Source organism: Ceratotherium simum, chromosome 18 (genome assembly GCF_057802395.1).
Source record: "Ceratotherium simum simum isolate JZ-2026a chromosome 18, ASM5780239v1, whole genome shotgun sequence".
NCBI lineage: Eukaryota > Metazoa > Chordata > Mammalia > Perissodactyla > Rhinocerotidae > Ceratotherium > Ceratotherium simum.
The window spans coordinates 29,427,350-29,441,512 of NC_141917.1; the positions used below are offsets into that span (position 1 = coordinate 29,427,350).

The 14,163-nt window shown below is 37.3% G+C and overlaps 1 pseudogene; it reads right to left on the reverse strand.

Moving 5' to 3' along the window:
* Positions 1–222: 222 nt before the first annotated feature.
* LOC101408012 (UDP-glycosyltransferase 3A1-like) lies at positions 223–13,910 on the reverse strand (annotated as a pseudogene).
* Positions 13,911–14,163: the final 253 nt, after the last annotated feature.

Sequence of the window (14,163 nt, forward strand, 5' to 3'; positions counted from 1 at the left end):
GTCCAAATGACCCAGGGTAGAATAGCCCATGCTGACTGGCAAATGATGAAGGCCACAAGTGCTGAGTAAAGAAATATGATCATAGAAAGAAGCCAAGGAGTAGGAATTTGTAGCAAAATTAGCAAGTGGATATGATATGGAGAACATGGGTCCTAGAACTGGTGAGAGGTTCCCAGGAAATGGTGATCCCCCAGATACAGCCCCCCAGTGCTGCACTTGGCATCAGGCCTTCTTCAGCTTTCTGGTCCCACACAGCCACCTGGCCACCACACCCAGCAGCTTCCCACAGAGCCACACGGTGCCGACGGTGATCCCCAGCAGGAGCAAGAAGACTTCAAGAAGGTACAGTTCATGCCACAGCTGCTGGAAGGCGTGGGGCTTAAGGTGCCCCGCACTCCCTGTCTGGAGGATATGGTTGGTCCAGCCCACTAGGCAATGGGTGGGGGTGAGAGGGTGGGAGCGCCTGATGATGCTGGTGGCTATCGCTGTGGATTTGTACCTGTTGGCAAAGACTGAGGGGTGGGGGCAACATTAGAAGGTAGGTTCTCAGCATCTTAGGCTAGACACAGAAGGTTGGTTTCCAGGCAATTATAATCTGGCTCTGAAATTTACCAGCTGGGTGCCTATACACCATTAAATTTTATAAAGATTCTTGTGTTACAGAATCTGAGTTAGTGCTAAAATGTAAAGATGTGCCTAAGTCAATCCCTGCCTTCATGGAGTTTATGATCTACTAGACCGAAAGATACCCATATGGTTGCTAGGAGTGCTCATTGCTAACAAAGCACCACTGTTTGTAATCCCCTCAGTGGATAAAGCTAGAAAATATATAGTTATAGATGTGGATGTCAAGATTCCATATCTATTTCTCTACCTGTAGACACTATAGCTATTTCTATTATTTAGTTATAAAAAATTATGAATTTTTACTGATATCTTCAATTCAATACATCACAGGAGCTGTTCTGATCTCCCCCTTCCCACATTTGTAATTCTCTTTTCCAAAAGTAAGACATCTGGTTTTTAATATCAATACATTTTCTCATTTGCTCAGTCCTACAACGCACAGAAAGTAGGTTCAGATCCCCTAACCCACACGACTGTGAGAAACAAACCCACTCCATAGACAACAAGTTTTGTTTGCAGTTCCTTTTGTCTTTAGACTGTGGATATATATGGTCAAAGGACTATGTTCAACAGTTAATTGTGTTAATTCTTTTTCTTTTTTTCCACTACAGTGTGGTTATGCTATTCATTTGAAAAAGCGTTTTGAGTTCATTTGTTTCTGTTTGCATTCCATTTTCAAGATCCCTCCCATTGTTTTTGATTTAGGTATATATATTGGTATATAAAACACCACCATGCTTCCAAAAGCCGACTATATAGAAAGGTAAACCCATGGACCTGTCACCCCTTCCTATCCCTTCTACCCTATTCCAACAACACTCTCATAGATAACCTATCACATTATTCTCTGGTTTATTCTTCCCCTGCTTATTTTGTGTGTGTGTGTGTGAGGAAGATCGGCCCTGAGCTAACATCTGCCAATCCTCCTCTTTTTGCTGAGGAAGACTGGCCATGGGCTAACATCCGTGCCCATCTTCCTCCACTTTATATGGGATGCCGCCACAGCATGGCTTGCCAAGCAGTGCATTGGTGCACGCCCGGGATCCGAACCGGCGAACCCCGGGCCACCGCAGCAGAGCACACGCACTTAACCACTTACGCCACCAGGCTGGTCCCTTCCCGTGCTTCTTTTTGCAAAACAATGCAGATACATGTCAGTGTTTATCACCCTCCCACTTTCTTTTTTCTTACCAATAAAGGAGCAACTAGATTTACTCTTTACTTTGCTCATTCTTACTTACTATTGAAAGTTATTCCATATTATTTTATAGCACTCCTCCTCATTCTTATTTATAGCTGCATATTACTCCAAAGTGTTGATGTACCATAATTTATTCAACCAAGTTCTTATGTACGGCCTTTCTAATATTTTGTGATTGCAAACAATGCTACAATGAATAATTGTGTGCAAGTGAATTTTTGTGGTGAAAAACATATGACATGAAATCTACCTGTTTGACAAACTTTTACATGTACATTACAGTAGTGTTAAGTATATGCACATTGTTGTGCAGGACATCTCTAGAACTTTTTATCTTGCAAAACTGAAACTCTATACCTGTTGAACAATTCCTCATTTTCCCTCCCCTCAGCCTCAGGCAACCATCATTCTACTTTATTTTTCTGAAACTACTCTAGATACTTCATATAAGTGGAATCATGCAGTATTTGTCTTTTCGTGACTAGCTAGTTTCACTTAGCATAATGTCCTTAAGGTTCCTCCATGTTGTAGCTTGTGACGGGGTTTCCTTCTTTTTTTTAAGGCTGAATAGTATTCCACTGCACATGTATACCACATTTTCTTTATCCATTCTTCTGTCGATGGACATTTAGTTTGCCTCCACCTCTAAGTTACTGTGAATAATGCTGCAATGGAAATGATATGCAACTATTTCTTTAAAATCTTGTTTTCAATTCTTTTGGATATATATCCAGAAAAAGTATTGATGGATCAAATGGTAATTCTATTTTTAATTTTTTTGAAGAAACTTCATATTGTTTTTCATAATGGTGGCACCATTTTACATTTCCCCCAACAGTGCATTAGGGCTCCAATTTCTTCACATCATCACTAACACTTGTCATTTTTTGCTTTTTTGATAATAGCCATCCTAACGGTTATGGGGTGATATCTCATCGTGGTTTTGACTTGCATTTCCCTGATGATTAATGATGTTGAGCATCTTTTCATATGCTTGTTGGCCATTTGTATATTTTATTTGAAGAAATGTCTATTCATATTCTTTACCCATTTTTTAATTGGATTATTTGCTTTTTTGTTCGAGTTGTAGGAGTTCTTTATGTGTTCTGGATACTAACCCTTGCCAAATATGTGGTTTGCAAATGTTTTCTCCCCTCCTCCAAGTTGCCTTTTTACTTTGTTGATTGTTCCTTTGCTGTGCACCAATGAATTTTTTAATTATTAGAAGTTTATTTTTTGGATAAATTCCTGGAATTGGAATTCTGAGCCACAGAGTTAATAAACATATATGTGTTTTTGTTACATATTGTCAAATTCCCTCCATAAAGGTTGTACCACTTTACCACTTTATTCCCCAATAGCAATGTATGAGTGATTGTTTCTTCCACAGTCTTACCACAAATTACATGGCAAAACCTTGTAATTTGTGCAACTTTCATTGGGAATAAATAGTATCTGAATGTAGTCTTCATTTTCATTTCTCAATTTGTAGGTGAAAGGAAAAATCTTTTTATATATTTAAGTTCTGCTTATAAATGTGTACACACTTAGCTATATAATTATTAATTCACTGCTTTTGTCCATTTTTTCCCTAATTATTTTATCCTCAATTTTAGCAGTTCTTTACATGTTTGGGATATTAGCCCTTTAAAGTTTATGTATGCTGCAAATATTTTTCTCCCAGTCTTTCATTTGTATTTTAACTCTGTTTACGATGATTTTGTCTAAGCAAAAGTTCTTTTTAATGTGTCAAATTTATTAACCTTTATTTTATTGCATCAGAATTTTTGAGTCATAGCTAGAAAATCTTTTCCTACACCCAGGTTATGAAGAAATTCACCCATCTCTCTCTTTCTCTGTCTCTCCCTTTCTCTCTCTCTTTAGTATTATATGGTATTTTTCATATTTAGATCTCTGATGCATTTCACGTTTATTTTTGATTATGGTGTGAGGTATGGATCTAACATTATCTTTTTTCTAAATGACTGGCAGTAGTGTTGTCCCAGCACTATTTATATTTAAAAGCCTCTCTGTACTCAATGACTCACCTCTGCCTTTTCAGTGTTTTCCTATTTCATTCCTGCATGTCTCCTTTTCAATATCAACATTAGTATCAACCTGCTCAGTTCCAGAAAAGAAAAACTTGTTATTTTTATTGGAATTGCATTAAACTTATAAATTATCTTATAGAGAACTAATTTTTTTTTTAATTTTTTGTTTATTGAAGTAACATTGGTTTATAACATTGTAAAAATTTCAGGTGTACATCACTGTACTTCTATTTCTGCATATATTATATCATGTTCACCACCCAAATACTAATTACAACCCATCATCATACACATGTACCGAATTATCCCTTTCACCCTCCTACCTCCCCCCTTCCCCTCTGGTAACCACCAATCCAATCTCTGTCCCTATGTGTTTGTTTATTGTTGTTATTATCTACTACTTAATGAAGGAAATCATACGGTATTTGACCTTCTCCCTCTGACTTATTTCACTTTGCATTATACCCTCAATGTCCATCCATGTTGTCACAAATGGTTGGATTTCATCATTTCTTATGGCTGAGTAGTATTCCATTGTGTATATATACCACATCTTCTTTATCCATTCGTCCCTTGATGGGCACTTAGGTTGCTTCCAAGTCTTGGCTATTGTGAATAACGCTGCAATGAAAACAGGGGTGCATGTACCTTTACAAATTGGTGTTTTCAAGTTCTTTGGATAAATACCCAACAGTGGAATAGCTGGATCATATGGTAGTTCTATCCTTGATTTTTTGAGGAATCTCCATACTGTTTTCCATAGTTGCTGCACCAGTTTGCACTCCCACCAGCAGTGTATGAGAGTTCCCTTCTCTCCACATCCTCTCCAACACATGTTGTTTCCTGTCTTGTTAATTATAGCCATTCTGACGGGCGTGAGGTGATATCTCATTGTAGTTTTGATTTGCATTTCCCTGATAGTTAGTGATTTTGAACATCTTTTCATGTGTCTGTTGGCCATCTGTATATCTTCTTTGTAGAAATGTCTGTGCAGGTCTTTTGCCCATTTTTTAATTGGGTTGGTAGTTTTTTTGTTGTTGAGATGCATGAGTTCTTTATATATTTTGGAGATTAAGCCCTTATCAGAAGCATAGTTTGCAAATATCTTCTCCCAATTGTTAGGTTGTCTTTTCGTTTTGTTGATGGTTTCCTTTGCTGTGCAGAAGCTTTTTAGTTTGATGTAGTCCCATTTGTTTATTTTTTTCTATTGTTTCTCTTGCCCGGTCAGACGTGCTGTTTGAAAAGATGTTGCTAAGACCGATGTCGAAGAGCGTACTGCCTATGTTTTCTTCCAGAAGTTTCACAGTTTCAGGTCTTACATTCAAGTCTTTGTTTAAAGTAGCTATTGATAAGTATGTACTTACTGCCATTTTTTAACTTTTTTTTTTTCTCAGTGTTTTAGTAGTCCTTCTCTGTTCCTTTCTTCTTCTATACAGAATTGATGGTCACTTTAGTTTGACTTCTGTCTGAAAGCTGTACAGAGAACTAATATTTTTATGGCTGAGTCACCCTATTCAAGAAGTAGAACTACCTTTCCATTTGTTCAAGTCTACTTCGGTATTTTCAGAAGTCTCTTTAAAGTTTTCCTCATATAGATTTTGCACATTTTTCTTACGTTTACTCTTAAGCATTTTATATACTTTGTTGTTATTTAAACGGGGTTTTCTCTACCAGTATGTCTTCTAACCAGTTACTGTTGGTATATATGAAGACTATTAGTTTCTGTAGGTTATTTTTTATCATTTTCCCTGACTAAATTCTTTTATTATTTGTGCTAGTTTGCTACTTTATTCTCTAGGGCGTACCAGGTATACTATCATAAAATCTTTAATTCTTATACTTATGATTGTTCCTTGCATCTAATTGCATTGGCTAACATTGCCAGGGCAATGTTAAATAGTATTGGTGTTAGTGGGCATCCTTGTCTCTTCCTGATCTTAATGAAAATGCCACTAGTATTTCCCCACTTAGTAAAAGTCTAGCTAAAGGGGTGAGGCACATACATTTTACCATTGTAATGAAGTTTCCACCAATTTCTATTTTCTTGAGTTTGTTTTTAAGTAGGAATAGAGTTGAATTTTTCAAAGGCTTTTTCAGTATCTGTGAAGATAATCATATGATTTTTCTCCTTACGTCTATTTATATGATATATAACAATCAGTTTCCTGATATTGAATCATCCTTGCATTTCTTAGAAAAATACAAACTTGGATAAATCCTACCATTTTTCTAATGTAATATGGATTCTTTAGCTAATATTTTATTCACTACTTTTTCTTTGCTATGCATAAGTAATATTCCTTCTCACATTTAAAGACTTTTGGCTGAAACTCAATCCCCTTTCTTCTTATTTTTTCCTTTTTCTTTTGATTTTCTTTTTTAGTGCTAACTTTATTAGGTTTAGATATCAATGTCGTATTCGGTCCATAAAAAGAACTTGGAAATGTTCTTTCATTTCCTATGTTCTGGTACAGTTTATATAACATTGCAACATTGGGACTGTCTGGTCTTTGAAGGTTGGTAGAATCCCCCTGTGAAACCTACAGGGCCTGGTTATGGGAAGTAATGTCTTGGTAACTTTTTCTATGTTCCCAATAGAGATTGATCTTTTAGGCTTTCTTTCTCTTCTTAGTAAATTGTTTTTCCCTAGGAAACTATCTCTTTCCTCCAGGTTTCCAAATCTATTTCCATAGAGGTATACAATGTAATCTCTTGTAATTTTTTTTTTTCTTTTTCAATAGTTATTACCCCTTAAAGTTTTTTATTTTTACATTTATGCATCTCATGTTTTTTTCTAGATTAGGTTAGTCAATGGTTTGTCTCTTACATCAACTATTTTATAGAACTTCAATTTTGCTTTATTAATTAAATCTACTGTTTTTCTATACTCCTCCTCATTTCTGTTTCAGTCTTTATTATTTCCATCTTTGTGCTTTCTTTCAGTTTACTTTGTTGTTCTTTTGGTAGCTTTATGTGTTGAGAATGTAATCCATTATTTTCATTCTTTCATTTTTATTGATATGTGTTCAAGGGTGTAATTTTTATCAGTTTTTAAAAATATATATGCTACAAATTCTGATATATAGTGTTTCATTGAAATTAATTTTTAGAAATTCTTCCCTTTGGTTATATTTCCCCTTCACCCAGAAATTATTTAATAGAAATTTGTAGGTTTTATTTAAATTTCTGGGTGAGAAGGAATTTCTTCAATTTTATTATTAATTTCTAGCTTTGCTGCCTGGTGGTAAGATAGTCTTGCTTATAACACTTCCACTTTCTGGAACTTCACTCTTTCTTTGTAACCTAAGATGTGATGGTTTTTAAAAAATAGCCTAAGTGCATTTGAGAAGGTGTATTCACGAGCATCAGGATGTATAGTTCAATATATATTCATAAGATCTACCTTGTTGATACTGATATATAGGTCTTTATCTTATTTTTATTCACTTAACCTGTCTTGTACTGAGAACAGTATGTTAATGTTGTCTATTATTAATGTGTTTCCTCTTACTCTTCTTTTCTCTTTGTATCTCCTGTATCTGCATTATAAAGACAGTTTCTGTGTTATGTATTTGATTCTCTATTACTTAATGTTATATATTCATTGTAAATTGTGGCTTTTGAGAAGTAAAGAGTATGTTTTCTTGCCATATTTAAGGGTTCAGAGCTTACATCCAATGCTTCTTTTTTTGTTGTTTCCAGTTCCCTCACATACCTTTGGCCATTCATTAATTTTAGTCTAGCTTAATCACTTTAAGTGTGTCTACTGTATACAACATAAAGTTGTGTCTTGCTTTGTCGATCAACTAAAAAACATCTTTCATTCTAATAGTCAAATTAAGTCTGTTCACATTTATTTACATGCCTGATTTTTTGGTCTCACTCTGTCACATTATAATTATCGTGTTTTTCTTTATCGATGAGATATTCTTTATTATTTTATTTTATATTTTTAGTAATTAAAAAGGCTTATATTTTTGTTCTTGGAGACATCTTTCTACTTAATACCTTTTATAATGTCCACAGTCCCATATTTTCTAATTTAACCTTTTACTCTCTATAAGTTTTTAACGATATGCTTTGATTCACACTTGGTCATTATATAAAAATAAATTCTTATTCTACTTTCCTTTTCCCTCTCCTTTCTCCTCTCAACTTTTATTTGCTTTGTTTCTATTTTTTCACCATACGTAACCAATACATATCATTTTTCCACCTTTGTCTCCTCCTTTGTCTTAGTTACAGACCTATAATTTAATATTAAGTGCTCACTATCAAGCTTTTTGCTACAACATCCCCAATCATCTTGGTGGGATGAACCTCATCTTCTAGGAGATTCTTCAAGAATAGCTCCAAAGTAGAGTATTCCCTGAGTTCTTGAATGTTTAAAATTTTTATCTATGGCTCTGAGACTTGAAGAGCAGTTTGGCTGGCTATACAATCATTGGTTCATACTTTGGTTCTATGAGCTTCATATTGCATTTCTCTTGAGTTGACGCAAGCCTAAATATCATTCCCTCAAAAGTAACTTGTTTCTTTTTGCCCAGCTGACCTGATGGCTTTTTAAACAATCTTTAAAGCCTAGTAACTACACCAGATGTGTCAGAGTTTTCAATTCTGGGTCAATTTTGCTCTTCCAACATGTAGATTCACTATTTCCTCTATTTCTTAAAAATTTTCTTGGATAATAGCTCTACATATTAGTTGTGTTCAATTATTTTGTTTGTCTTCTCCAGGGACCCCAATTATATGGGTGATTTTTTCCTTGCCTTCCAGTTCAGCCACTTTCTCTTATTTTTATTCTCTTGTTTGGCTTACTACCTCTTGCCAATGTTACTTGCTAAATTTCCATTTCATTCTCTTCTCCCTTAGATACTTTGTAATTTGTTCTTTATTCTTGAGACAGATTTGTCTATTCCTTCTATTTCTTTCTTCACTTTAATCAACCCATTTTATTTCTTCCTTTTTTAAAAAAATATTCTTAGTTTTTGGATTTCTCCTTCCCTTTTTTTATTCTCCTTTATGCATTTTTAAGGATATTTAAGTCAGGTTGGAATTTTATTATTGTAGTCTTCTTCCATTTCATGGTTGGCTTCTGCAGGAAAATTTCCATCAGCTGAAAAGTTTTGATTCTCATTTATTGCGTTCACTTTGGAGTAACTTTTTATGAATGTAGATTAATTTGATTTACTCACTTTTGAGAACAAAGTTAGGGATATGGAATTGTTTATAAGAGTCCTTGAGGGACTAGCCAGGTGGCACAAGCGGTTAAGTGCACGCGCTCTGCTGCGGCGGCCCGGGCTTTGCCGGTTTGGACCCTGGCGCACACCGACACACCACTTGGCAAGCCATGCTGTGGCAGCGTCCCACATAAAGTGGAGGAAGATGGGCATGGATGTTAGCCCAGGGCCAGTCTTCCTCAGCAAAAAAAGAGGAGGATTGGCAGATGTTAGCACAGGGCTGATCTTCCTCACAAAAAAAAAAAAAAAAAAACAGTCCTTAATAAAGTGCTCCCTCTTCTGTCAGTGTAATAAATGGCTTCTTTTCTTTTTGTTTGGTGTCTTCACATGAGGTTACGTGTCCTGAATTTTTATTATTGCTGTTATATGATATCCTGCAAAACCCTAAATATTCCCCTCTTTCTTCTTATTTATTTTACTCTGTCTCCAAAGGCTGTATCCAAACTCCTTTTTAGTCTCTTTTCTCACTGGGAGCAATGCTTTTCCAATATTTCTCCCTTGGCTCCCACACACTTTCAAGTCTCTTTTCAGTAGTGAGTGCTCTGATCAACAAAGTCTCTTTCTCAGTATTTTTGCATTAGAGGTATACTTCCTACGTCTGGGGTGTTTGTAGCTCATGTTTTGACCCTCCGCTACCTTCTTCTCTTCTTCATGCAGTTATTCCAGATTCCCCTCACCCTCCACCAAGACTCTGGACACGATCTCAAGTGACAGCTCTGCTAGAATTCAGTGCTTACTCCACTTACAGGTCACTTAAAATTTGCAGTATTTTCTGTCTTCTAGCTATGCTAAGGTATTTTTGTGGTATTATTTGCTCTTCTTGTGAATAAGTATAGTTTTTTGAAAGAAAAGGGTGGAGATTCAGATTTAGGCAGCAGCCGCCATTATCCTAGGGTTCAGTATCCAGTCTATTTGAGTGTTAAAAAAAAACAACACAATTTCTTCTCTCAGCACAATCTTCTCAATATACAGATACATTTTGAAGTTATCTGTCCTACTTCCACTTATTCAACTAATAAATACTTAACAACTTACTGGGTGTCATGGTCCAGAGCTAGGCACTAGAAACACAATGTAAACAAGTAGACATATTGCTGACATCATTGAACTTACATTTTAGTGGTTGGAGACAGGTGATCAATCAATAAAAGCATAAATAAACAGAATGAATAGAGAGTGGGATAAGATTTATGAAGGAAATAATGTAGATTATTTGGGGAAGGAAGAATGAAATGACTTAAAACTTAAGGCGGGTAGGGAAGGCCTTTCTAAAAGGATGACATTGAAGATGAGATGCTAATATCATGAAAGAGCCACCCACATGACGAGAAGAGAAGGAGAATGTCAGAGAGGAACAAGGGTAAATGTCCAGAGGGGGAAAAACTTTAGCGCATTTGGAAAAAAGAAAGGTAACCTCCTGCCTCAATTAGAATTCTGTTATAAGGATCCTACTACAAGGATCTCAAAGAGGCCCTGCATAAATAGTTGGATCTTCATAACCCTTAAGGTAGAAAACTATTCTTAGCATCTAACCTAAATTGTGCTAGTCTTGCTCTCAGAAGAAACAGGTAAGCTGTTATCATTGCACACATCTTATTATTCCATAACCTCGAAGGTTCAACCCTTATTATAAAGGAGATCACAACTGTGCCCTTAGTATTGTAAGCAATGCATCTTTCAGCCTAAGTTGCCACATACCCTGAGAGCTGCATACCTCTTGTCTTCTATGACTTATTTCATTTTGAGAGCCAAAGTCTTTTCCTTGAGCTAGTTTATCTGGATAGAGACACCAAAGTTTTTGGCTTCTACTAGAACCATGTTTTCAAACTTGTCTGCAAAAAGGGAAATCTTCACTATGGGCACGCCATGTTGGATGGCCTCCATTATGCTATATACCCCACCGTGGGTGACAAACAGCCAAATACTGGGATGAGCTAGGACAAACAGCAAAATAGCAGAACATTACTAGAGAAAGGATTTCAAAATACCAGGTAAAGCCATTTAAAGCCATCGATCCTTGGCATCGATGCCAAGGGAATTCCAAGGTGTGTTGGCACCAGTGTAAATATTACTTTTATTTAGGAGACACCCAAGTGTCTGCCCTCACAAATGCAAAGTTCCGGGCCTTGCCACTGTATAGAGCCCTCTCCCCACAACCGCAGTCCAGTTAAGGCTGAGAACCCAGGAACAGAAGAGTGAAGAGTGATAAACAAGGCTCTCACCTCAATTCCTTTATATATCCAACCATTTTCCATCATCCATCTATGATATCCATCTTTTCTCTCTCCTCTTTTTCTTGCTCTTGGCTTCTCTCATTTTTTTACTTTTGTGCTCTCTCTTGCTCTTTCTCTCTGTCTCTCCTCCTTGTATCAGTTGGTCTTTACTCCTCTGACATACCTCTCTTTATAATTTATGTAGCCCTCAATATGAACTACTCTGTATTGTTATTTTTTTAAAGCTTATATGTTCTTTCCATGGGACACTCACACATTTGTTGAATTTAACAGGACCAGACTCATCAGCTAGACCATGCATCACAAGCACCGTGTGACTTTTTTTGAAACTGAAATTCCTAGGCTCTACTCCAGACCTATTGAAATATATTTCCTTGGGTGAGACCAGGTATCTATTACAAGGTTCACAGTTGATTGTAATTTATATAATTGTTATGAAACTCTGATCCGGTCTTAGTACTGAAGTACAAGCAACGCTGCTGGGCCCAGAGGAAACCTTTGAAGACACTATGGTAATAGAGAACTCTGTAGCTCCAATGCCAGCTTCGAGATTTCTCAGACGAGGCACTGAGATATTTTGGCACATCATAAAGACCACCTTGGTATCAACTTCCTAACAGTATGAGTTCCACACATTCTTAGTAAAAAAAGAAAATGTGTTTCTGTAAGTAAGGCCTCATGGGTGAACTAACGGTCTGGAGGCCACTGTAGACAGTGGTATCTTTTATTCTGTATACACCAAGTGTGTCTCAGAGTTCCCAGAGTGTCTTGAATTGTCTTTAAGTGGACCTGGTCATTTGCCAGACCAGTAGACTCAAAACAACTTGGCTGAATAGCTCTTTTGGCTGCAGTTAGAAAGGAATAAAGGAAAATGGCTGTTTGGGCATCTGATCTCATTGGAAGTACAGCCAGATTCCCCAAGAACTCCAGCTGCCTGCTCCTTTCCTGCCCTTGGGAGACTTGTCATTAACTGTCAGTTGCTCCTTCTTCTGCTGATGGGATTGCCCAACCAGAGATGAGAGTCCTGATGAACCTAAACACATATAAATGGAAAGGAGAAAGCAGATCTGGGCAACGTTTACCCGGGAGGTCACTCTGAGGAAACCAGTCCACGATTTTCACATTGGCTGCCAATTTGACATCTTTGGGCCAATGAGAACATGTACACTTCCATATCACCCCTTGAGGGAGGTTGACAAAGGCAGCATTCATCTCCTGGAAGTTAGTGATGTTCATCATGGAGCCCAGAGTCATAAGGACAAAACCCGCATCTCCAAACTTAGTGATTAAGTTCTCAAATTTCTGGATACAGGTACCAAAATCAAGTGAATAAAGCGCCACATTTTGTGGCTACTTTCAGCCTTCCTGCTGGAATTACAATATCCCAAAGGACCACTTTAAAACAGTCTTGGTTTTTTTGTCTGCTTGTTTTGTAACTTGAAAGCAGTACACGATCATTGTAGCCCCTGAAGACCCAGGTTGATTCCTGGCTCTCTCTGCCTCTGAGCTGAATAGCAATGGAAAGTCCCTTATTCTACTGAGCCTCTCTATCCTCTTTTGTGAAAATGGTGACCATCAGGCCTCCCTCCAGATCCCAGGTTACATAAAATAACTTCTATTAATTAGCAGTATGATAAGTTGCAGGAGACCAACTAATATTAGCTCTCTCCTATTAGAAAATATCTTTAGCAGTAGTTCTGAGCCCCGGCTACGTGTTAGATTCACCTGGGCAGCTTTACAACTTTCTGTTTGGGATGCCACCCCCAAGCCAACCAAATCAGACCATCTAGGTAAACCCTGAACTCTAAGACACTAGAGGAAAGGGATATGAGATAACTAAAGCCTGCAGCTCTTGCTGTTAGTCCTACACAACCCTCCCCCTTGTTATAACTATTTCACACTGTTGTCTCTCACTGGTATCTTTAACAATTCTTGACATATTGTGGGTGCTCACGATAGACTTGTTCAACAGATAAACATACTTAACTCTCCATCACAAAAAAAATGCAAGAATTGGCATGAAAGTGCATATGTTCCAATGGTGGCTGGTCAGCTGTCCTCTCTACACAGAAGACACCAGCATAAGTATGTCTCCTCTGGTCTGATTAGAGCACCAATGTTTTACTTACTTGAGGTACTGGTTTGACAGATTCTGCCAATAAGCCTGCCCCGTACACCATGTTGGGAAGCAGGGGCTGAGCAAATTCAAAGGCAAAGTCAGTTTACAAACCACAGCTCTGATTTCATTACTGTCTTCTGGGCAGTGCTCCCTGATGGTGTTGTCATATCAAGAGTAGATTTGCCATTTCTTCCAGACAGAATCAAAGAACATCAGAAAATTCTTCACTTGGCCCCAGAAGTCCATGAGGTCAGTTAGGAAGGAATAGGTCGCTGGATCATAAGACATGGGGCCGGGGAGCTCAAAGTTTGCAGCAAAAAATGAGCCACAAAAGAACACAAAAGCCTTCCCAAGCTTCTCAATAACTGCCCCGATGAAAATAGTCACTACCGGGTCAAAGTCTTCTTTCTTTAAGGAGTCCATGATATCTCTTCTTAGCAAAGAAGTCCATCATCTTTAAACAAAATTCAAATGCGTATCTGAGAGAAAAAACATATGATAAATATTTATAGGGGGTGTGCATTTCAGAGTACATCAAAGAATCTTGGCACCATTTTACAAAAAGTCTGGGGAAAGCAGCAGCTTACCTATTCCACTACCTTCCCACGTGTATCCACTGCCCCCATCACTCCTGTCTGGTTGCTTATGTTCCCTAGAATGTTCACACTGATTCTTCTCCCTTTCTGCCATT